Here is a 23690-nt window from a genome sequence, read left to right on the forward strand (position 1 = left end):
TCTCCTCTCACAGCTGCTCCACCACCTGAGGAGCTAGAGCCGGTTCCAACTCCATCGGCAACTCTGGACGGAGGGGTGGTGGCTGCGACTTCAGCAGGAGACCAGGAGCCGGCAGGTGACCCGGCACCCACCCACGGACAGCCTGACGTGGACCAGGAAGAACTTGCACCTGCCCCAGACCCAGCTCCTGCTACTGTTCCTGCCCCTGACCCAGCTCCTGCCCTGGATCCTGCACCTGCCACTGCTCCAACCCAGCTCCTGATCCTCCTACTACCCCTTCCCCTGCCCCTGCCAGAGCCACTGCCCCTTCCCCTGCCTGAGCTCCGGTTCCTGCTCCTTCTCCTGCTCCTCTCCCTCCCCCTGCCAGACTCCGCTGCCCCTTCCCCTGACCCTTCCTGAGCTCCTGTTCTTGTCCCTGACCCTGCTCCTGCTCATAACCCTACCCCTGCCAGACCTGCTGCCCCTTCCCCTGCCCCTGCCTGAGCTCCTGTTCCTGCTCCTTCTGCCGCTGCCCCTGCCCCTGCGCCTGCCGGAGCTCCTGTTCCTGCTCCTTACCCAGGTCCTGCCCTAGATCCTGCACCTGCCACGACTGCTGATCCTATCCCTCCCCTTGCCCCTGCCCCTGGCCCTGCTCTTACACCTGGCCCTGCCCCTGGCCCTGCCCCTATCCCAACCCCTGCCCCTACTCCTGCTCCCGCAGGGCTCCCAGAGCCACATCCAGAGCCCACAGCCCTGCGGGGAGAGCTCCTTGTACAATTACCCTTAGGTCCATCGCCGGACCCCGACGCCCCGCCAGATTGTTTCATCCCCTCCCCCTATGTTCTTTCTCTCTGGTTCATATTGTTCTGGTTCATATTGCTCATTTTCATGTTCTGTATACTGTTTATTATTTGTTTTAAATAAAATTACTTGTTTTCAACTGAACATGTGATGAGCATAAGTACATTCCCAACGCTGGGCCACCACACCCCAGAAGATTGCTGCGGAATATCTCATGTCTCAAAGGAGTCCCCGAACCAGAAGCCCCCCTGCCCATTTCGCCCCCAGCCCAGACCCTGGAAACCCCTAAGCTGCTTTCTCTCCCTATTCTTTTACTTGTTCTGGATGTTTCTGTACGTGGAATCATGCAATAGGAGCCTTTGTGTCTGCCCACCTATTTTCAAAGGGGACTCGTTTTCTTCTGTTTGTCATAAAATTTCCCTTATTCGATATTGAAATCCCCGATTGATTACAGAGCAGATGTAATCAGAGAGGCCGCTTTAGGAATTATGGGCACAATCTTGGGGCCGAGACACCCGTTCCTGCTGGGACACCACAGCCTGACCCCTGACAGGAAACGGCTGGTTACTCCTGTGGCCCACACAGAAACCAGGAAATGCAGAAGCTGGAAGACACACCACAAAGGGCAAAAGCATTGCTCACAACCCAAGGCCAGAGAAAGGTTTCCGATGCCTCTTGTCCAAACAACACACCAAGTCACTGGGTTCCACAAGGACAGACACCAAACGCACGCAAGTCCAAGGGGGGAGGACAGGCACGTGCAGAGTCAGAGATGAGGGAGCTCCCGGGGAAGGACTCTGGCAAAGGAAACCCTATGGAGGCAGCACTGGTCACCCTCAGACTGCAAGGTGTCTGGTCTGGGGAGAACGTGAGGAAGCGGAGATCCCCTGCAGGTACCCTGGAGAGAAGGGTGACAGGCACCCCTGTCTGGGAGAACAGTGAGCAGCACCCATCCCAGGCCACAGGAGCACCTGGCATGCTTGGCCTCTGACCAACCCCTGGAAACTCTGGCTCGGTTTTTCACAGATGTGTTTTCAGGAGTGTTTATCACAGCAGTGGTGGAGAGAGCAGGGAATGGAACAACGCTAATGCCCAAGGAGATGGATGGGATCCACAGTCCCAGTCCTCATGATAGAATGTCCTGTAGCCACTGTCACATTGTTATTCAGGGCACAGGATCCGGGAAGCCCCTCCTGAGACCCCTCCTGCTACCCTGTTCCTGGGAACATTCAGAATTGGAGGAGGAGGAGGTGGAGAGGATCCAGGATGACAGAGGGCCAAGGAGAAGGAAGGTCAGCACTGGGAGGACCTGAGCCACCATCCAGGGCCCAGGCTGTGATGCCCTCGGACCTCACCCCAAATAAGGGCTCCTGATGGATGGACCCAACTTCTGTGGTTTCCCTCCCTCCCTCCCTCTCTCTCCCTCCCTTTCTCCCATCCTCCCTCCCTCCTTCCCCCCTTCCTCCCTCATTCAGCAGAGGACCGGGGGTCCCTGCTGTGTACTGAGCACTGGGGCTTCATCAGTGAGCACCCCCCAACCCACATGGTCACGTCCACTGTGGGAGGTGATGGGGGGCAGTCCTCACGGCTAGCTCTGGCGATGAGCACTAGGAAGTAAAAGTAAAAGTGACTTCCTTCGAGGAGTTACTCTTAGGATATGAGGCTATTTAGCCTTACGGTCAGGGCAAATGTGGGGCAAATTATATTTATGCAACTTAGCTTATGTGCTCTCTATCTCTCTGACAAATAAATAAAATCTTTAAAAAGAAAAAAAAGTAGATTGGTTTAGGTTAGGAAGGAGGGAAGAAGGGAGGGAAAGAAGGAAAGCGGGAAGGAGGGAAAGAAGGAGGGAGGAGAGGAAGGAAAAACAACCTGAAGCTAATCGTGAGGAAATGGACATACTCAAATAAAAGGACTTCCTACAACAAAGTCCTTCACTCCTCAAAAATATCAAGGTCAAGAAATTTTTAAAAAAGGCTGAGGAGCTAGCTGTTCCAGATTAAAGGAGACTGAAGAGATGTGATAACTAAATGCAACACATGAGCATGGTTGGATCCTGGACTTAAAGGGAAAAAAAAAAAAGCACCTTTTATTAAAAAAAAAAAATGCTATTGAGAATTTGAATATAGCCTATGAATTTGATTACAGTATTATATCACTGCTAACATTCTGGATTTGATAACTTTCTTCTGGTTATATAAGAAAATGTCCTTTTTTTTAATTTAACTTTTTTAAATTTTGTTATGTTAATCACCATACATTATATCATCAGTTTTTGATGTAGTGTTCCATCATTCATTGTTTGCATATAACACCCAGTGCTCCATTCAATACGTGCCCTCTTTAATACCCATCACCAGGCTAACCCATCCCCCCGCCCCCTCCCCTCTAGAACCCTCAGTTTGTTTCTCAGAGTCCATAGTCTCTCCTGGTTCGTCTCCCCCTCCATTCCCCCCCCTTCATTTTTCCCTTCCTGCTATCTTCTTTTATTTTGACATATAATGTATTATTTGTTTCAGAGGTACAGGTCTGTGATTCAACAGTCTTACACAATTCACAGCACTCACCATAGCACATACCCTCCCCAAAGTCTATCACCCAGCCACCCCATCCCTCCCACCCCCTACCACTCCAGCAACCCTCAGTTTGTTTCCTGAGATTAAGAAGAAAATGTCCTTATTTTCTTAGAAAACACACAATGAAGTATTGGAAGATAAAGAAAGAAGATGCCTCCAACTTACTGTCAAATAGTTCAGAAAAACATGCATTATGAATCTAAGTACAGGACATATGAAAGAGCCCTTCCCAGCTGTCATGCAGCTTTTTATAAGTTTGAAATTATATCAAAATTAAGTTATAAAATAATAAAGGATTGCAATGTCCCAAATAACAAGGGCGGAATTAGCTTACAAGTGAGAGTAAAAATCACCATCAAATTCTACAGTGATGTCAGATTTTAGCAACGTTAGGGATGTTTTCCCTATCAAACTCACATGATCCACAGGAGCAGCAACCTAGCTGCAGTGGACTTAAGAGTCCCTGGGAGGTGATGATACAGAAAAGGAAAAATGTAAACCATATTTTTTAAAACTCTGACATGAAAGGAGGTGAGAGCTAGGCAGAGACCTAGAAAGGACCCCAGTATCCCACTAGGGTTTTCCTTGGTATGGTAAGTACAGTTTTAAAAGGGGTAAGGGGCAAATTTAGGTAAAAGCGCAGCATAAAAAAGCGCCAAAGTTTTATAAAGGGTATGTTTGCCAATAATACCAGGAAAGATCATGAAAAAGATTTTGTGCCATCAAGCAAGATTATCAAAATACATAATAGAGTAAAAATTGTTAGGAAAAATGACAAGAAATGGTCATTAAAAAGAATAAAATACACCCCTCAATTTTTGACAAACCTAACAGACTTAAAAATTAGAACAGAAGTAATATGAATAATATAATTAGTCACTGGATTATTCCAAGTACATTTAATATTAAAGCTTAAGAAAAGTCAGGGAACAGTTAGAAAAACAGGTATTTTGGGCAAAAGACAATGTTGGTAACTCAAACTTCAAAAAGTTTATGATATTTTGGGCAAAAGATAATCTTAATAACTCAAACTTCAAAAGGTTTATAATGATCATATTTGCATAACAGAGGTCACAAAAGCAGAAATTAACAAAAAACAGAACAATTTAAAAAGCATTCCATGACCAAATATAAAGTATCCAAAACAACATGCTGTTGTTCTAAATTGCTTAAAAAACAAAACAGAACACGAATTTACAAAATGCAGCCAAAGCTACAAAAAGATATTCCATTTCTCAAATGTGTCCATTATCTAAATGTAAGAGCTAAAAACCATAAAGTTCCTAGGTAAAAACCACAAAGTAAATCCTATGACCTTAGGTGAGACAATGGTTTCTTAGCTGTGACATCAAAACACAAGTGACAAAAGAAAAACTAAAATGGACTTCATCAAAATCAAAGCTTTTGTGCATCAGAGGACACCTTCATGAAACTGAAAAACAACCCACAGAATGGAAAAAAGTATTGGCAAATCATTGTCTGACAAGAAACTAGCGTCAAGAATATACAAAGAACTCTTACAAGTCAACAATAAAAAGACAAAGAACCCAAATGTAAAAATAGCCAAATAATTTGAACAGACATTTCTCCAAAGAAGATATATAAATAGCCAATACACACATGAAAAAACGTTTAACATCATTAGTCTTTAGGGAAACGCAAGTCAAAGCCACAATGAGGGACCATTTCATACACACTAGCATGGCTAAAATAAAAAAGACAATAACAAATGTTGCACATGTAGAGGAATTAGAAATCTCATACATTGCTGGGGGGGAATGTAAAATGGTGCAGCCATTATGGAAAACAATTAGGCAGCTCCTCAAAATGCTAAACACAGAGCTACCATATGACCCAGCAATTCCATTCCTAGGTATAAACTCAGAAGAAATGAAAACATATGTCCTCACGAAAACTTACGCTAGTGTGGGGTAGGGGGATGGGGTAATTGGACAGTGGTCATTAAGGAGGGCACTTCATGTGATGAGCACTGGGTGTTATATGCAAGTGATGAATCACTAAATTCTACCCCTGAAACTAATAATACACTATATGTTAACTAATTGAATTTAAATTAAAAAAATATATTTGCTGGGGAAAAAAAAAACAAAAAAACAAACAAACAAACAAAACCTTACACAAGTGTGTATAGCAGCATTATTCACAGTAGCCAAAAAGGGGAACACTCTAAATGTCTAGCAACTGAAAAAAGGAGAAACAACTGTGGTCTTTCCAAACAAAATAGTATTATTCAGCTATAAAAAGGAATGAAGCACTGATACATGCTACAACATGAATGAACTTGAAAACATCGTGCCAAGTAAAAGAAGCCAGTTACAAAGGCCATATTGTATGATTCGGTGTATGTAAAATGTCCAGAAGAGTCAAATCCATCCACACAAAAAGCAGGTGAGAGGGCTCCTGGGTGATTAGTCGGTTAAGCGTCCAACTCTTATTTAGGCTCAGGTCATGATCTTAGGGTCATGAGATTGAGCCCCATGTCAGGCTCTGTACTCAGAGGGGAGTCTTACTTGGATTCTCTCTCTCCCTCCGCCCTTCCTCTGCCCCCCCCCCACACTCTCTCCTGTCTCTAAAATACATGAATACATCTTAAAAAAAAAAAAAAGTAGATTTGTGGTGGCATGGGCCTGGGGCAGGGAAGGGTGGAGTCAAGAAAGGAGTGTGACTATTAATGGGTAAGAGATTTCTTTTGGGGATGTTGAAAATGTTCTAATAGAGGGTGGCAACGGTTGCACAACTCTGTGAACAGACTAAAAACTACTGAGTTGTATACTTTAGGTGGATAAATTTTATGATATTGGAGACAACACAATTTTAAGAAGAAAATTTATGCTGAGCAAAAACTGATGGATCCAAAGGAGTCAGTCCATATATATGAAGTTCTGAAACAGGCAAAAATAATCTACAGTGATAGAAATCAGAGAGCAGTTGGCTGCAGGAGAGTTGAGGAGGATGAGGGAACTTTCGGGGGTGATGAAAAAGTGGCTTAACTGGGTATATATATTTGCCAAAACTTGAACTCTATAGTTAAGATTTGCATGTTGCACTGCATAGAACTTATATGTCAATAAAAGCTAAACATAAAGAAAAAAATCCCCAAACTGAAGTTTATAAAAGAAATATTCCTGGTTTAGAACATAATTATTTAAGAAAAGTGGCACTGTGTAGGGGGTCCCTAAGTCTGCCACCCCCATTTAGTGAGCTGTTAAGAAAATGTACAGGACTCGGCATATGGTCATACTCACAGCTATGACTTATTACAGTGAAAGGACACAATGCAAAATCCACAAAGGGAAAAGGCACAGGGGGCACAGTGTCCACGGGAAACCAAGCACAAGCTTCTAACAGTCCTTTCCCTATGGAGTCACAAAGGATGGGTTCAATCCCTCCATGTTGTGATAACTGAAACAACTGTGACAAAAGTGAAATGCTATCAAACAAGAAAGCTCCTGAAGAGACTCAGCGTTCAGGGTATTTGTTGGGGGCTGGTCATGGAGGCATCCTCAGCCTAGCAGTACATATTAAGATTCTGGACTTCCAGAAGGAAAAGAACTCAATACATGATCACAGTAGCATCTGTGATTAGCATAAACTACATTGTTTTTACACAGTTTAAACACAGTGAAACAATTCCACAGTATCTGTGTGGTAAGGATAGATGTTTTTTATTGGACTTACTTCTTGGCATTTCTATTTTTTTCCTATTTAAAATTTTTTTCTGTGTTAGAGATAAAATCCCTGCCATCCCCATTCATTCTTTCTTTATATTTTGGAATAATTCAAACTTAAAAGAAAAGGTTTAAGAAAAATATGAAGAACTCCCATAAACTCCTCCACCAGATTTACCAATTATTAACATATTTGCTTTACTTTTTCTTTTGCCATATCATTGGTGTGATTGTTGTTGTTACTAGAATAAGCTGCAGATATCACGCCTGTACACAAAAAAGAGATAACACAGGAGGTCTGAAAGTGCTATCTTTAGAAAGGTCTTGCTTGGAAGGTTTGCCCTTGGCTGGTGTCTGGGGACCTGGATTTCCTAAATGCTACAAAATTGTACTCAGATATGAAATATTTGAAAAGAATTACATACCACATTGCAGGATGCAAATACTAGGTACTGCAAAGATTTAAATGAGTCCCATGTTCTTACCAGTTGTAGTGAACACCTGGTTTTATCAGGGCAGTGTCCTCTTCCCCATGTCTTGTGGTAACAAGATCCCTCTTTCCCATGGAGGACCTATTCACATGGTTCCAGTAGAGCGGACCATGCCTTCCACAAACCCCTCTCCCGCATGACCATTTCCAATAAACTGACTAGGGCTTGATGATTTCAGCCCCTACACCTCTGGCCACAGAAACTGGCTCAGAGTTATGCACTTAATCCAAAGTGAGACAATTAGGTAAGACATTAAGAAAAACTTCTACTGATTAGACTGGGAAGATGAGAATCCTAGTTGCCTATGGCCCTCTTACTCACCATGTGAAGAGAACCAGGAGAAGACTAAGGCCATGCAAAAATAAGCAGAGCCAAGTGGAGCCTGGGTGGCTCAGTCGACTGAACATCCGATTCTTGATTTCAGCTGAGGTTATGATCTCAGGGTTGTGAGATCAAGCCCCGAGTAGGGCTCCATGCTGGGCATGGAGACTGCTTCAGATTCTCTCTTTCCCTTTCCCTCTGCCCCTCCCCCACCCTCTATCTCTCTCATAAATAAATAAATAAGCAAGCAAGCAAGCAGAGCCAAAAGAGATATTGTCCAAACAATATAATCCAACTTTACCTGAACCTACCGTACCTCTTGAATTCTCAATGACAAAACTAATACCTTCCTTTTGTTCTTCTTTTTCTTTGGCAAGTAAATTAGGTTTTTGCCTCTTCTAACCAACAGTCTTAACTAATATAAAATTAAAAACCGAATGGGATACTGTTAGAAGAAAATTATTCTAAAAATTAATAAAAACAGTACACAAAATAATAGATTACAAAGTAGATGACACTAAAAGTGACCACATTATATTTATGCAACTTAGCTTATGATGGAGGAAACATCATAAATTAATGAAGGATAAAAAAAATACTGGGAAAATCAGTTATTTAAAAAAAATAAAATAGAGCCTCATCTCATGTTCCCCAAAATTAATTGCCCAAAGTAGTCCAAATGAAGGAAAAAGACGTCAATACATACCTAGATTTTTTTCCAGCCACTGATGTCCTTCAATTAGTTGGTCAATTAAGGCAAAATAATGTGGAGCAGCTTCATCAGGCATAACCCAGCCACCTGTCACAATTTCAAACTGACCATTCTGTAGCAAACTAGAGAGAAAATAAATATAGGAGTTTACAATAACATATACAAGAAAAGTTCAAATAAAAGATTTAAAATAGCGTAAACATCAGGGACAGCCCTTAAGCAAGTATAACCATTACTTACATGAGTTACTAAAAAAGTTTTTTAAACCAGGGAATAAATTTCAACTTTGGGGCCCTGGTGATAAAACATCCTTAGTGAAGCGTGTGTATGTGACCCTTCCTTCCTAGGCAAAGCCTCTGCAGGTCACTTTGGAAGTTCCTTTTCATAAGGTTATAATCTCCCAGACAACTTCAAAGATCCTGATGTCAGGAGACACATCTGATTTATTTCTGAATCTTACAAAGCACCTAGCAAGGTGCTTTACTTGCAGTATGTCCTGAATGTTTACTGGAGGGCTGTCATTTTAAGCATGATATTTGTTTCAATATACCTATATTGAATATCAATATTCATTTTAGTCCTTCTGACAATGGTAAGTTAATCATGCAAACTACACAAAAGTAATAATAATAAAGGTAAAGCCAGTAAATAACATATGCCTCTGGGAATACAGAAAACATCATAAAGCACTTTGCTCCAGATTCAGTTAAAATGTGTCTATATAGTTTATTTTACATTACTGAGTGAAAAGCTCTAACATTATCATTATCTGTCCATTGGGTACTCCTTTGCCATAATGCCATACAAGGTAACTAGATTCCCCACCCCTGGAACAACTGAATTGTTACAAGAAGATCCCTTCCTCCAAAAAAAAACAAAATCGCAGACTATTAAAAATTTGAAGAAGTACCTGAGGAAGTATAGAGGTCAAGAATTTAAGCAAACACCTTAAATGCCATAGACTTGTCAGTCTGCAGTAAGATGGCTTGAGAAATTGTGTAGAATTCCAGAAAGAAAAGCAGCTTTAATAAGGATACACATCACCGGATACCTACCCTGAACAGCCGAGTACCAAGCCAAATTTTGTTAAAGCAGCCCAGAGGCATAGAAGATAAACGTTTTCCTACAAAGCCTATAACAGAATCCACTACATTAACACAACATCTGATTTATTCAAACATGTGCATAACCATACAACCAGTGAGAGAGTGGATAATGGACACAAATTTTAAAAATGAATGAATAATTCCTTGTATAAAATTTTTAAATGTTAATTTAATCCTGTATTGCCATGGGAATCACCAACTAACATAATTTCACATGGACACTATGATGGCTCATTATAGTGCCTAAAAAAACCCAAATGTCCAGTCAAACCTTAGATTCTCAGAGGCCCAAATCAAGAACTTAACAATATACAAACTGGGAATCTCCAAAAACAAAACAAAACAAAACAAAAAAACCCCCACATTTCTTTAAGAACACAACTAAATCCAAGGCTATTTTATCCTATTCTTACTGTCAAACTGCTTCCAGTCAGTTCTCTTTCTTATCTTTCTGGTGATTGCCAGATTTAGCCACACTCTGGAGGCCTTGGCCCAGACCCAGCTCTTAAGTCTTATGACCAGTACGTGGAAGCCTGAGATGTCAGGACAGATCTGGGATTTAAACTCTGGCCATCAATATAGAAACGTGGCTCCTTATCTCAGCACTCCAGTAAAGAGATCTTTTGGAAAATTTCAGAAATAAATTGGTCAAAACAAAGTCTTTGCTGCTTCTGAACAGTTAATAGAAATTACAGATTAAGAAGTCTAAAAATTAAAATTAAAAAAAAAAAAAACACTCCAATGATGGAATTTCTCATCTCAGTTTTATTTTGCTACATGATCCCTATCCCCAGGCATGAATGGACTCCAAGAAACAGCTAAGTGAGCAAAGAATCATACCTACTATATACATTAACTAATTTCCCCAGGTCCATTTGTAAACAATCTATCCCTTCCTCCTCCCCATGATGCCCCAGATGTCTGTGATCAGTATTGAGTTCTTATTCGAATGCAATGGTTATCTTAAAGACTGACTTGTCAATTTTGGGAAGGCATGAAAAGCCTCCCATGCATTAAAATGTTTTCCACGATCTTTTTTACCTACTTATTTTCTTCTCTCCTATTTTTCCCAAACTGATTGGTCCCAGGTGTCCTCATGTCTCAGCCCAAATAAAACCTGCCCAGAGAAATCTCCCTGAGCACCCAACCTAAATCAGTTCTCCCACCATACTACCACACTCTCACACGATAGCATTTATCACCAACCAGAATTACCTTGTTCCGTTTCCATGTATGTCTCCTCCCTCTCCCTCCTCAACCCCACCCACCATGAGAGCAGAATGTAAGCTCCCAGAGAGCAGGGACTAGCACCTGCTGGGTTTTTTTTGTTTTTTTTGTTTTTAATTTTTTATTTATTTATTTGAGAGAGAGAATGAGATAGAGAGAGCATGAGAGGGGGGAGGGTCAGAGGGAGAAGCAGACTCCCTGCCGAGCAGGGAGCCTGATGCAGGACTCGATCCCAGGACTCCAGGATCATGACCGGAGCCGAAGGCAGTCGCTTAACCGACTGAGCCACCCAGGCGCCCTAGCACCTGCTGTTTTGCTCACTTATCCACACCCAGCACTGAGAAGTGTGTGTGGCATGTAAGGGGCACTCTGACAGTTGTGAGATAAATGATGAATGACTGAACGAGACTCTCGGCTCAAAGTCAGTATTGACAGAAAGTTTTAGATTAGATGAAGCTCACAGACATATGCAAAATAAACTGGACAGAAAGGGGCCAGGTGGAAAGGGGTCTGAACAATCTGGGTGTGAGGTGGTACGACCCAGAATATGAAAGTGGTGGGGCCCCCGGGTGGCTCAGTCAGATGAGTGTCCGTCTTCGGCTCAGGTCATGACCTCAGGGTCCTGGGATCAAGCACCGTGTCGGGCTCCCTGCTCATAGGGGAGTCTGCTTCTCCCTCTGCCCCTCTCCCATTACTCCTGCTTGCTTGCTTGCTCTCTCTCTCTCTCAGAGAAATAAATAAAATCTTTTTAAAAAATATGAAAGTGGTAGGAAATATGGAAGAGGAAGGAGAGAAAGGAGGTGTCTCATGAAAACTCATCCATGGGAATTGGGCAATGACTGGCAATAGAACAAAGGACGAAAGCACGTATGTCTTGGGTGTTAATTCCTGGTGTCTAACGGCACCGTAGTGTGACACACACAGTGGAGGTGAGAAGGGAGGTCACTTTGGGATCATAAATATAAATTTGGATAAGGCTGTCCGATAGGATGGTGAGACACCCCAAAGGAGCTAACCGAAGATGAAAAGTTCAAGAAAAAAGGCTGATAGAAAAATTAAGCTTGGAGGGACTAAAACAAAGAGGAAACAGAGAAGCTAGGAGGTGAGGAGAAAACAATCAAAAGGAGAGTCAAGGACCAAGCAGAAGGAAAATATAAAAGGAAATAGAGGCAATAAGAAATGTGAAAGATAAAAAGAATAAATCTGTGCAAACAGCCTGAAACATTCTAGAAAGCAGTAATGAGGTGCAACCTACGCTCCCACTTGGTAAAAGGCATTTTTACAGTTAAAAAGTTACCATGTAATTGCGACTTACTCAGAAAAGGACACATTGGTGGGCCAGAATATAAAGCTGAGAAATAAATTTTTTAAATATTTATATGATTAAAATAGCAAATTACATTACTGGAAAAAAATGGGATATAGTTTTATTTATAAAAGCTTCACTCAGAGGGATTTAAAACAAACTTGTAAGAGAGCCAAGTTATTATGTCATATAAGCCAAAAGACTGATACTTTGAAAGAGCATGCTCATATAGGTTTTTAAGAAAAACTATATGAATAGGTCACAACAGGCATGAATGTCACAGTCGCAGGCCAGAAAGGACACAGGTTTTAGCTTTTCGTAGGATAGTGTCTCTAACCAAGCAGAAGAAAAACCAAACGGAAAAAAAAAAACAACAAAAAAACATGATATGAAGTACGAAGCAATATAACAATGACTAGACACCTGGCCAAACAATCAGGTTGGTGAGTACTCCTATTCCACTGAACTGCCTGGTTTTCCTAGTCTATACATAAGAATGGTGAAAACCAGATGATAAACTGGAAGACTCCTAGAGGCAGGAAGGTGTGGTCTTATATTAAATATTCACTGTGTTAGGCAAAAACACTCCCCAAAACCAAAACCAAACCAAACCAGAAACCCACACACAGCAGTTGCAGAAGAGAGAAGGGCACAAAATTCCCATGTATATGCCTGTATTCTAGAATATATGCAGTTAAGTATCTCATGAATGACAGAAAAACAAAAAAGGTCCAAAGAAACACGAGGAAAACATTAACCTGATGATTGAGAAACACAGCAATGATCTTCATCATTTAGTAACAAGTACAAAAAGTAGAACTGCCAGTCTACAGAAACACCACCTCAGGAAAGACTTAGAAAAATATTTATAAGCAATAATAGAAAGGCTATGGTAGCCTACAAAAAGGTGGCTTTTTTATTTGTATATATATTATTTATATATAATATATAAAATAAATATATATTAAATATATATTATATATTAAGTATATATTATTTATATATTTATAAATTGCCACTGTTAGCAACATGATGAAAATAAAATTAAGACAGACCGCAACTGTATATTTGAGACTTTGATTTTTTTTTTTTTTAAATCAAGCAATGGGAAGTACCTACAGCTACAGAAAAAGTCACTTAGAATACAGGTGCTTCCAATGTCCATGCACTTAGTGCTCAACAAGCAAAACTGAGCTATTTCTCTGGCCCAGAGGAATACAAAATCGAAAAAGACATGCCCACTCCATTGGATCTATTCATCGTTTCTGCCAAGAGACTGGCTTCTGGCAAAATTTTTGCATGTACACTTTTCCTCGTATTTCCTAATAAACATGAGATCTAGAAACAAAAGTGAAAAGACAGGGAAAGGGAGGGAAAGAGAAGAATATAGACATACAGAAAATAGGAAACCAGGCATTAACTTCAACATTAACAACACTCCTGTTTCACTTTTTCAAATGGCTGACTTGTAACCACTGGTAACAGCATTACACATTTCTGTTTCTACTATTTCATTGCCTAGGAATTTGGTATAATAAGCTTAACAAAATAACCGATCAAAATTAGGCTTAGCATATCTGTCACAGCTCAATTTGCCTAAGATGCAGAATTTACACTTAAGAATGTCCTTGCTGACCACACGAAGCTGCAAATCATTTTCTCTGAGTGTCACTTTTTCCCCTCTGTAGACTCATCACACATTTGGAACTTGGTCACACATAGAAAGATAGACTCAAAGAGCTTTTTTCCCTAATGCGGAAATGGTTACAGATAACTTAGTAGTAAAAAATGCATCATTTAGCCAGCTTCAAAGAACCACAAATTAATTTCACATGAGAAAATGAATTGAATTTGTAATCACACATCTGGGGAAATATGAAATAATATAAGATGATGTACAGGGATTCATTCTTAAATAAAAATTTAGTTACGTGGAAAATTCAAAAGATGGAGGCTCCCAACAAATCAATTAATAGCCTAAAAACATTTGCTTATCATGTGCCTGATTCATACGCCTTTCATGGGAAGTACCTAATATATGAGAACAAAAATAAAACCTGTTTTAAGACCCCTCACAGAATACTAATTGGGGATATTCATCGTATACTTCTGAATATTGTTGACGCCTGTCTTTAAAACTATAGTACACGAGGGGGCGCCTGGGTGGCACAGCTGGCTGAGCATCTGACTTGGGTTTCAGCTCAGGTCATGATCTCAGGGTGGCGAGATCGAGACCCAGGTCAGGCTCTGATCTCAGTGCAGAGTCTACTACAGATTCTCTCTCTCTCCCCCTTCTTCTGCCCCTCCCCCTGCTCACACATTCTCTCTTTCTAAAATAAATTATATAAAGATTTAGAACGTGAGGGACAGATGGCAAATGTGTTCTCTCATCATTCCTTCCTCACTTCATTCCAGCCACACTCCTTTCATTTCACTGTCCACGCGCTCTCTGCCTGGCATCTTGTCCCTCCCAACACCTGCCTCACCGGCTCTTGTGGATCCACCTGGAGCCTTTCCTAGCCACCACATCTCGTCTAAAGCTCAGCCACCTATACAGTTATCTGTCATAAAGCCCAAAACTTTCCTTTTATAACATTTATCACAAAACTTAATTACACACTATATGTTTACTGTCTTTCTCCCTCCATAGACTGTAAGCTCCGTGAGGGCAGGAGTCACACCTAGTTTCCTCACCATTTAACACTCAGGGTTCCTATTAAAAAGGATACCAATAACTCAAAAGACAAGTGAACAAAGAATATGCAGCATATATTTCAGAAATGATGGCCTCCCCAAAATGAAAAGAAATTTAGCCTCACTCATAAGGAAAGGCAAATTAAAACTTCAAGATGTCACTTTTATTTATCATATTGGAAAGATCAAAAAGTTGTGTAACATACTATGAGGTCAAAGATGTATGGAAATCGGTATTGTTACACATTTCTGGCAGTAACTATCAAATTGTAAAATGCATATACACTTTTATACATGTTCATTCAAATTAAGTCAAAAAATAAAGTATAAAAATAAACAGAAGCATTATACACACTAAATATAAAGATACATTCCATGCATTCACAAAAGACCAGAAATAAAACTACATGGTCACCCACTGGGAAGAGTCAAAAAAATAGATTTTTATACTGTCTTTAAAAAGAAGGGCTCTTCTTTCCTGAAAGGTTCTCCAAGATATATTAAGATTGAAAAGCATGGTACAATATCCATTAGGATGGAAATTAGATTAAAAAAAAAAAACAGCAAATAGGTGTCAAGGATGCAGAGCTATTGAACATTGTGGGTGGCAATGTAAAGGGGTACAGTTGCTGTGGAAAACATGAGGGGTCCTGCAAAAATTCAAACATAGAATTACTACATATCCAGCAATTCCACTTCTGGATATACACACAAAAGAATTAAAAGCTGGGACTTGAACAGATATTTGAACACCTAGGTTCACAGCAGTATTATTCACAATAGCCAAAAGATAGAAACAACCCAAATGTCCAATGATGGATGAATGGATAAGTAAAATGTGGTATATTCATGCAATAAAATATCATTATTCAGCCTTAAAAAAGGAAGGGAATTCTGATACATGCTTCAGCATGGATGAACCCTGAAGACTTTGTGCTAAGTGAAATCAAAGCGAGACACGTATTATTCCATTCATATGAGGTACCTAAAGTAGTCAAACTTACAGAAACAGAAAGTAGAATGGTGATGCCAGAGGCAGGACGGGGAAGGTGAATGGCAAGTTATTGTGTAACAGGTACGGTTACAGTTTGAGATCATGAAAAAGTTCTAGAGACAGATGATAGTTATGACTGCACAGCAATGTGAATGTACTTAATGCAATCAAATGGTACAAATAAAATCAGTAAGATGCTAAGTTTTACGTTATGAATATTTTACAATAAAAAAAGACTCATTCAGAAAAAGATCAGCACAATGTGCGTGCCATGCTATCATTTGCATAATAAACATGTATTTGCACACAGGTATATGTACATATGTTTTCCTGTATATCTGTAATAGAGTTCACAGCAGCTGCATTCTGTGGGAAGAACTAGATGGCGAAGAGACAAGAGTGGTTCATCTCTTACCTTTCACTGTGTACCCTTTATACACTTGGGACTTACATTAACACATTAATTAAATGAAAAATTTTTTCTAAACTATAAATATTATACTGATTTCTCCTAAACATTGAAAACTAACATAGCTATAGCATAAAATAATCATGAAATGTTATTTAAGAATATTTCCAATATTAGATGGCTCAATTAATCTTTTTTTTAAAAGATTTTATTGATGTGAGCGAGAGAGAGAGAAGGGGGGTAGAGAGCATGAGCGGGGGAAGAGGGAGAGGGAGAGGGAGAAGCAGACTCCCCACTGAGCAGGAAGCCTGACACGGGCCCAGGACCCTGGGATCATGACCCGAGGCGAAGGCAGATGCTTAACTGACTGAGCCACCCAAGGACCCCCATTTCTGTTAAGTTTTAATAAGAGGATATTCTTCATGCAAACTGGTGCAGTTTGCATAACAGTATGGAGTATCCTCAAAAAGTTAAAAATAGGACTACCCTACAACCCAGCACTGCACTAGGCATTTACCCAAAGGATACAAAAATACTAATTCAAAGGGATACATGTACCCCAAAGTTTACAGCACTATTATCAACAACAGCCAAATTATGGAAAGACCCTAAATGTCCATTGACTAATGGATAAAGCCGTCATATATATATATATATATATATATGTATATATATATATATATACATAATGGAATATTAGCCATAAAAAAGAATGAAATCTGTCTCAAATAAATAAATAAAATCTTTAAAAAAAAAAGAAAAAAGAAGACAAAAAAAGAGAGGATCGTCTTTAAATATTTCACTGTATAGTGAATATTACTTCATTCTATCATTTTCCAAAACAAATTAATAAAATGCTCATTCATAATGAATCAAAATATATATGAGAATAAAGAATAAAATTCAAAAATTTATTCACTATCTTGCTATAAATGCATAAGGGGTTATGGTAGGCACAGTTTTTGACCAACTTCTTTTACTTAATACTATACCAGTGCACACCTTTCCATGTTAATAAACAGACCTATCATCATGTTTATGGCTGTACTGTATTTAAAGGACTTTTGAGATATCAACACACAATACACGTGTGTTTGGTTTGATCAGTCTTGACAAGTGTTTATACCCCTGTAATCACCACCAAAAACAAGATATGGACTATTTCCATTAACTCAGAGAGTTCCTTCATGCCCCTTTCCAATTATCTCCCGCCTCAATTGCTCCAAAAGAGAAAGACATTCTTACTTCATTTCTATCATAATAGATAGGTTTAGCTACTCTTAGACTTCATCAAGTAAAATTACACAATATTTATTATTCTGTCAGGCTTTTTTTGCTTAACACGTTTATTAGATTCATCCATCTTACCATGTATTTCAGTAATTCATTCTTTTTCACTGCTGAGCAGTAATTCCACTGCACGAATATGCCTTTTTTCATCTATTATCTTGCTGATGGACATTTGAACTGTTTCCAGTGTGAAATCACCATGAAAATGTCTAAACAAGTCTTTTTGTGAGCATGTTTTTATTTCTCTTAGGTAAATTCCTAGCAGGGGGCTCCTAGGTCTCATTATGTATGTGTTACTTTGGAAAACTTTGGTGGCTTTTCAGAAAGCAATTGTCCCATTTTATATCCCCACTAGCAATATGAGAGTTCCAGTTGCTGCACATTCTTGTCAACTCTTGGTGTTGTCAGGCTTTTTGATTGTAGCTATTCTAAAGGGTTTGGGATAGAATCTTGTAGTAGTTATAATCTGCATCTCCTTGATGACCAGACATTAACCAGCCCGAGCACACACACCTTCCTCCTCACTGCTGAAGCCTCATAAACTTCTTCTGGGTGTTTGAACATGCCAAGCTCTTGCTAATAATCCCTGGCCCATAATCACAATTCTGCTCTCATAACCTGGAATTCCTTCCCCACCCCCTACGTAACTGGCTAATTATAACCCCTTTCAGGTTTCAGCCTGAATACCACCTGCTTCAGGAAGCCTCCCAAGACACCCTTCTTGCTTCCATAGAAGCAAACACTTTATTGTGATACTAAGTTTTTTTCCCTTATTTTATTATTTTATTTTTATTTTTTATTTTATTATGTTATGTTAATCACCAAAATTACATCATTAGTTTTTGATGTAGTGTTCCATGATTCATTGTTTGCATGTAACACCCGGTGCTCCATTTAGTACGTGCCCTCTTTAATACCCATCACCAGGCTAACACATCCCCCCACCCCCCTCCCCTCTAGAACCCTCAGTTTGTTTCTCAGAGTCCATAGTCTCTCATGGTTCATCTCCCCCTACGGTTTCCCCCCTTCATTTTTCCCTTCCTGCTTTTTTTTTTTTTTTAAACATACAATGTATTATTTGTTAGAGGTACAGCTCTGTGATTCAACAGTCTTACACAATTCACAGCACTCACCATAGCACATACATCCCCAATGTCTATCACCCAGCCACTCCATCCCTCCCACCCCCCACTACTCCAGCAACCCTCAGTTTGTTTCCTGAGATTAAGAATTCCTCATATCAGTGAGATCATATAATTATCTTTCTCTGATTGACTTATTTCGCTTAGCATAATACCCTCCAGTTCCATCCACGTCATTGCGAATGGCAAGATCTCATTCCTTTTGATGGCTGCATAATATTCCATTGTATATATATACACCACTTCTTTATCCATTCATCTGTCGATGGACATCTTGGCTCTTGCCACAGTTTGGCTATTGTGGACACTGCTGCTATAAACACTGGGGTGCACGTACCCCTTTGGATCCCTACATTCGTATCTTTGGGGTAAATACCCAACAGTGCAATTGCTGGGTCATAAGGCAGCTCTATTTTCAACTTTTTGAGGAACCTCCATACTGTTTTCCAGAGTGGCTGCACCAGCTTGCATTCCCACCAACAGTGTAGGAGGGTTCCACTTTCTCCGCATCCCTGCCAACATCTGTCATTTCCTGACTTGTTAATTTTAGCCATTCTGACTGGTGTGAGGTGGTATCTCATTGAGGTTTTGATTTGGATTTCCCTGCTGCCAAGCAATGTTGAGCATTTTTTCATGTGTCTGTTGGCCATCTGGATATCTTCTTTGGAAAAATGTCTGTTCATGTCTTCTGCCCATTTCTTGACTGGATCATTTGTTCGTTGGGTGTTGAGTTTGATAAGTTCTTTATACATTTTGGATACTAGCCCTTTATCTGATATGTCATTTGCAAATATCTTTTCCCATTCTGTCGGTTGTCTTTTGGTTTTGTTGACTGTTTCTTTTGCTACTATCAGGTCTGTCTTCCTCATCTCCTGTATCCCCGGAGTCTAGCACAGTATTTGTTGAATGAATGATGGAGTAAATAAGGGAAGGCTTCAGAAATAAGGTAATATTTCAGCTGAGTCTTGAAAAATAAATAAGACTGAGATTATCCATTGCGCAAAAGGAAAAAAAAAATTCTAAGCTCAACTCATGGGCAAATTCCTAAACAAGAAATAACATGTGTCTGAGGACACCCACGCAGCTCAGCAGGGCTAAGAATAGACTGTGAGGCAGGAAGTGATCAGAGGGAGGGATGGACAAGTAGGGAGGAATCAGAGCAAGAGCCAGTGTGTGCCAGACAAGAGATGGGTCTGTACCTTTTGACACTGAAGCGTCACTGAAGTGTTTTAAAGTCAAGAAGTGACATGGACTGAATGATACATTAGAAACCTAACTCTGTGGGAGGAATGGAGGACACCTGGAAGAGACAGAGCTAGACACAGGAAGACCAGCTGGAGGTTTTCATAATAGCAGGAAACACAGAGTAATGGGCCTGGAACTGGGGTCCAGAGCACAGAAATACTAAAGAGGAGTAAGTGACAAGGCTTAGGGGACTGACTGGATTTGGCCTGAATGGCAGATGGAAAAGGCAGAGCACACAATACTTAACAGCACTGATTCTGGGGCCAGGCTGCCTGGCTCTGGTCTTCATGACCTATTCACTAGCTGGAGAATCTTAGGTGTGTTCCTTTACACCCCTGCCTCAGTTTCCTCATAAGGAAACTCAACTCATCTTAACTCCTAAGAAAGCTATAGGACTGACTGGATAAATACATGTAAGTGCTTACAACATGCCTGGTATACGTTAAGCACTCAGGAAGTGTTAGCTGTTACTATTGTCATTAAATAGGGGAAAAAGAAGTTGAGGTTGGCACTCTAGATCTGGAAGCAGCCCAAACACCTAGTAATTAAAATAACAGTGTGGATGAGCCTGCAGGATGAAGAGGAGAAGCAAGGGGTACGACCCCACAGGCGAGAAAGGGACATGGAGGAAGTGAGCAGAGGAGGAAACTGAGGGGATGAAAAAGGCATGCTCAGCAAGGCAGGAAGAGAAACAGGAGACAAACAGCTCTGGGTCAGAGAAGACAAGAAAGAAAGAATTTCAAGGACAGTGAAGTGGTCAGTGTTGACGCTGCAAAGAAAGCCTTCAGGGGGACGGCGCCAACATCCAGTGGATGGAGCAGCTGAGAAGTCCCTCGTGGCTTGTGCCAGTATCCGTGAGGTAGACAGAAGCCAGCAGCCGGAGTGGCTGAGGGGTGGAAGCTGCACAAAGCTGCCTCATTGGAAATAAACTGGGAGTGGAGGAAGTGGGATGAAATACGTACTTCTTCAAATACACATATGCTGCTGCTTCAACTATGAGAACTAAGATTATTTTAGACACCGGCGAATTGCTTTGATTCCTTTGATTAAATGCTATGTATCTTTAGCCTCTAAACTCAGTCCAAATCTGCAATTTGCTCTGAACATCACAAGACACACTGTAACTTCTTATTGCTCTGCAAATTTCACAGCAGCCTTCGGTCAAGTACCATAAAATTTGACCGTATAAAATGTATAATAAATTAACCTGTATGAGAACTTTAAAAGTACATTTTTATAGTGAAACCTGAAATGCACATCAATAAGTTTGGATTTGTATTATTTAAGAAAGTGATCTCAACCATTTCTCTGATTTCTTTTTTTTTTTAAAGATTTTATTTATTTATTTGACAGAGGGATAGAGAGAGAGCACAAGTAGGCAGAGTGGCAGGCAGAGGGAGAGGGAGAAGCAGGCTCTCCACTGAGCAGGGAGCCGGATGCGGGGCTCGATCCCGGGACTCCAGGATCATGACCTGAGCCGAAGGCAGCCGCTTAACGAACTGAGCCACCCAGGTGCCCCCATTTCTCTGATTTCAATAAGCAAACAGATAGTTAAGAAAATAGGGTACAAGGTTCACTTAAATATAAACCTAGGAAAAAAGATGTAAGAGAATGACAGATTAGAAATTTTCCATTCTTGGGGCACCTGAGTGGCTCAGTCTGTTAAACATCTGCCTTCAGCTCAGTCATGATCCTGGGGTCCTGGGATCAAGTCCCACATTGGGCTCCCTGCTCAACGGGGAGCCTGCTTCTCCCTCTCCTTCTGCCCCTTCCCCCTTCCAGCTAGTGCTCTCTCTCTCATGCATGCGCTCTCTCTCAAACAAATAATCTTAAAAAAAAAAAAAAAAGATTGTGCATTCTTGGCAAAGCAATGAAACCCAGCAATGTGTTGAAGATAAAATATTTTCATTAACCATCACTTCAATAACCATTCACTGATGATACCTTTCCTCCCCACACACATATGAAGCCTTATTTCATACCAAAATGTCCACACAGAAGCTGGTCAAGACTTCGGTGAACACAAACTGTTCTAGGTTCCAACAACTCATTAAGCTTCTTCACTGAACACCAGTCTCAACAGCAAGAGCACATGCACCGTAAAAAGTGTTTCAGTGTCTCAGTGCCCAGAGGGAAAAAAATAAGTATGTAATATGCTGGGTGCTAGTCAAAAGAAATGCTAAGGTTAATGTTTCAGCTGCTTGATTCTGAATAAGGATTCACATTTTGATGTATTATAAACATCATGCAGTATTTAACTGCATTTAGCTGAAGAATATTCAAATATGAAGCCTAAAAAGTAAAAAGAATGTTAACATCCTAGTCATTTTCAAAAATAAAACAAGCCTAGACAGAAAATGTGTTGATTATTTAATGGGAGGAAGTTTCTTTTAAATCCACTGGATATGTGTTACAAGTAGGCACCATGACTATAATTGATTAAATTACTTTGAATCACACACACACACACACACACACACACACACACAAAAGGCTAGATGTTGTTTGCATGGATCTCCCTTTAGTTAACTAGATTCTCATTTTTAAAAGCTTATAGAGCTGAAGACTGCTGCCACAGGGGGTGAGAATCAAACAAGTCACTGCTAGAATAGATTATGGGGATCATTTGAGTTATGTTTCTGTTAAGTTCCCACAATCAATTGGTATTCTTCAGGGACAATAAAAGCTTACATGGAACTCTGCTGGAATTAACAGGTTCTGTTCTGCAATAGATAGCTTGCAAATTTAGGTACAGACATAGAATCCATAGACTCATCTTCAAAAAGGAAAAAATAAGCCACTGCATAAGCATTATACTAGCAGTCAAAAAAATTCTATCAGTTAACACCATTTAGTACAAGCTCAGAATTTTAAATACTGAAAGCACACCTGTACATCTATTAATTTTTCCCCAAAACATACATTTAGGCAAGAAATACTAAGAATGTTATGTTTAAGTAAGTAGGGGAAAAAATGCTATGACCCTAATTCCACAGATAAATGTAATAAGTGAATAAAAGTGTATGATGATGCCAAGAAGGGAGAAAACTCTGACAAAGCTTGACCAGAAACAAAACTCATTTGCCTTAACTTTGCTATAAAAAACAATGTTTTCTTTGGGACTCCTAGGTGGCTCAATCAGTTAAGCGTCTGACTTTGGTTCAGGTCATGATCTCAGGGTTCTGGGATTGAGCTTGTCAGGCTCCCCACTCAGCAGAGGGGTCTGCTTGTCCCTCTCCCTCTGCCCCTCCATTTGTGCTCTATCTCTCCCTCAAATAAATATAAAATCTTAAAACAAAACAAAACAAAAAGAACAAACAAACAAAAACAATATTTTCTTCAAGCAAAATGGTATCATCAAGATCAGGCCTATATTCCAGAATATTTCCCACTGCCAAAAGAGCATCTGTCAAAAGAAGTTTAAGACAATGAATTGAGCATTAGATTCTCATTTGTATTCCCACTCCTTACCACATCTTACCATTTTCTATCCTTAATCTTAGGTTGAATCCCATGAAATTGCTATTTTTGTACATCAAAAATGGTGAAATACCGGCAATTTCATACAGCTCAACGTAAGTAAAATGGCCAACAGAGCAGAAAAAGAGAGAGAGATATGCACCCAGCTAGAATAAGGAGAAGGGGACTATCCTCATGCTATAAAATTGGCGGTGGTTCTGACAGATACTACATAGATGAAACTAAAAT

At 40.2% G+C, this 23690-nt stretch overlaps 1 protein-coding gene across 1 annotated transcript in view; it reads right to left on the reverse strand.

The window, feature by feature from the left end:
- Positions 1 to 8692, reverse strand: part of LOC135363079 (alpha-mannosidase 2-like) — a 107616-nt gene extending 98924 nt beyond the window's left edge. The window contains exon 1 of the mRNA XM_064583775.1: positions 8564 to 8692. The gene's annotated coding sequence lies outside the window, so the exon portion shown is untranslated. The remainder of the gene's footprint in view (positions 1 to 8563) is intronic.
- Between the last annotated feature and the right edge of the window lie 14998 nt (positions 8693 to 23690).

Source organism: Mirounga angustirostris, unplaced genomic scaffold (genome assembly GCF_029215605.1).
Source record: "Mirounga angustirostris isolate CCGP_5_RB_7025 unplaced genomic scaffold, mMirAng1.0.hap1 SCAF_18, whole genome shotgun sequence".
Lineage (NCBI taxonomy): Eukaryota > Metazoa > Chordata > Mammalia > Carnivora > Phocidae > Mirounga > Mirounga angustirostris.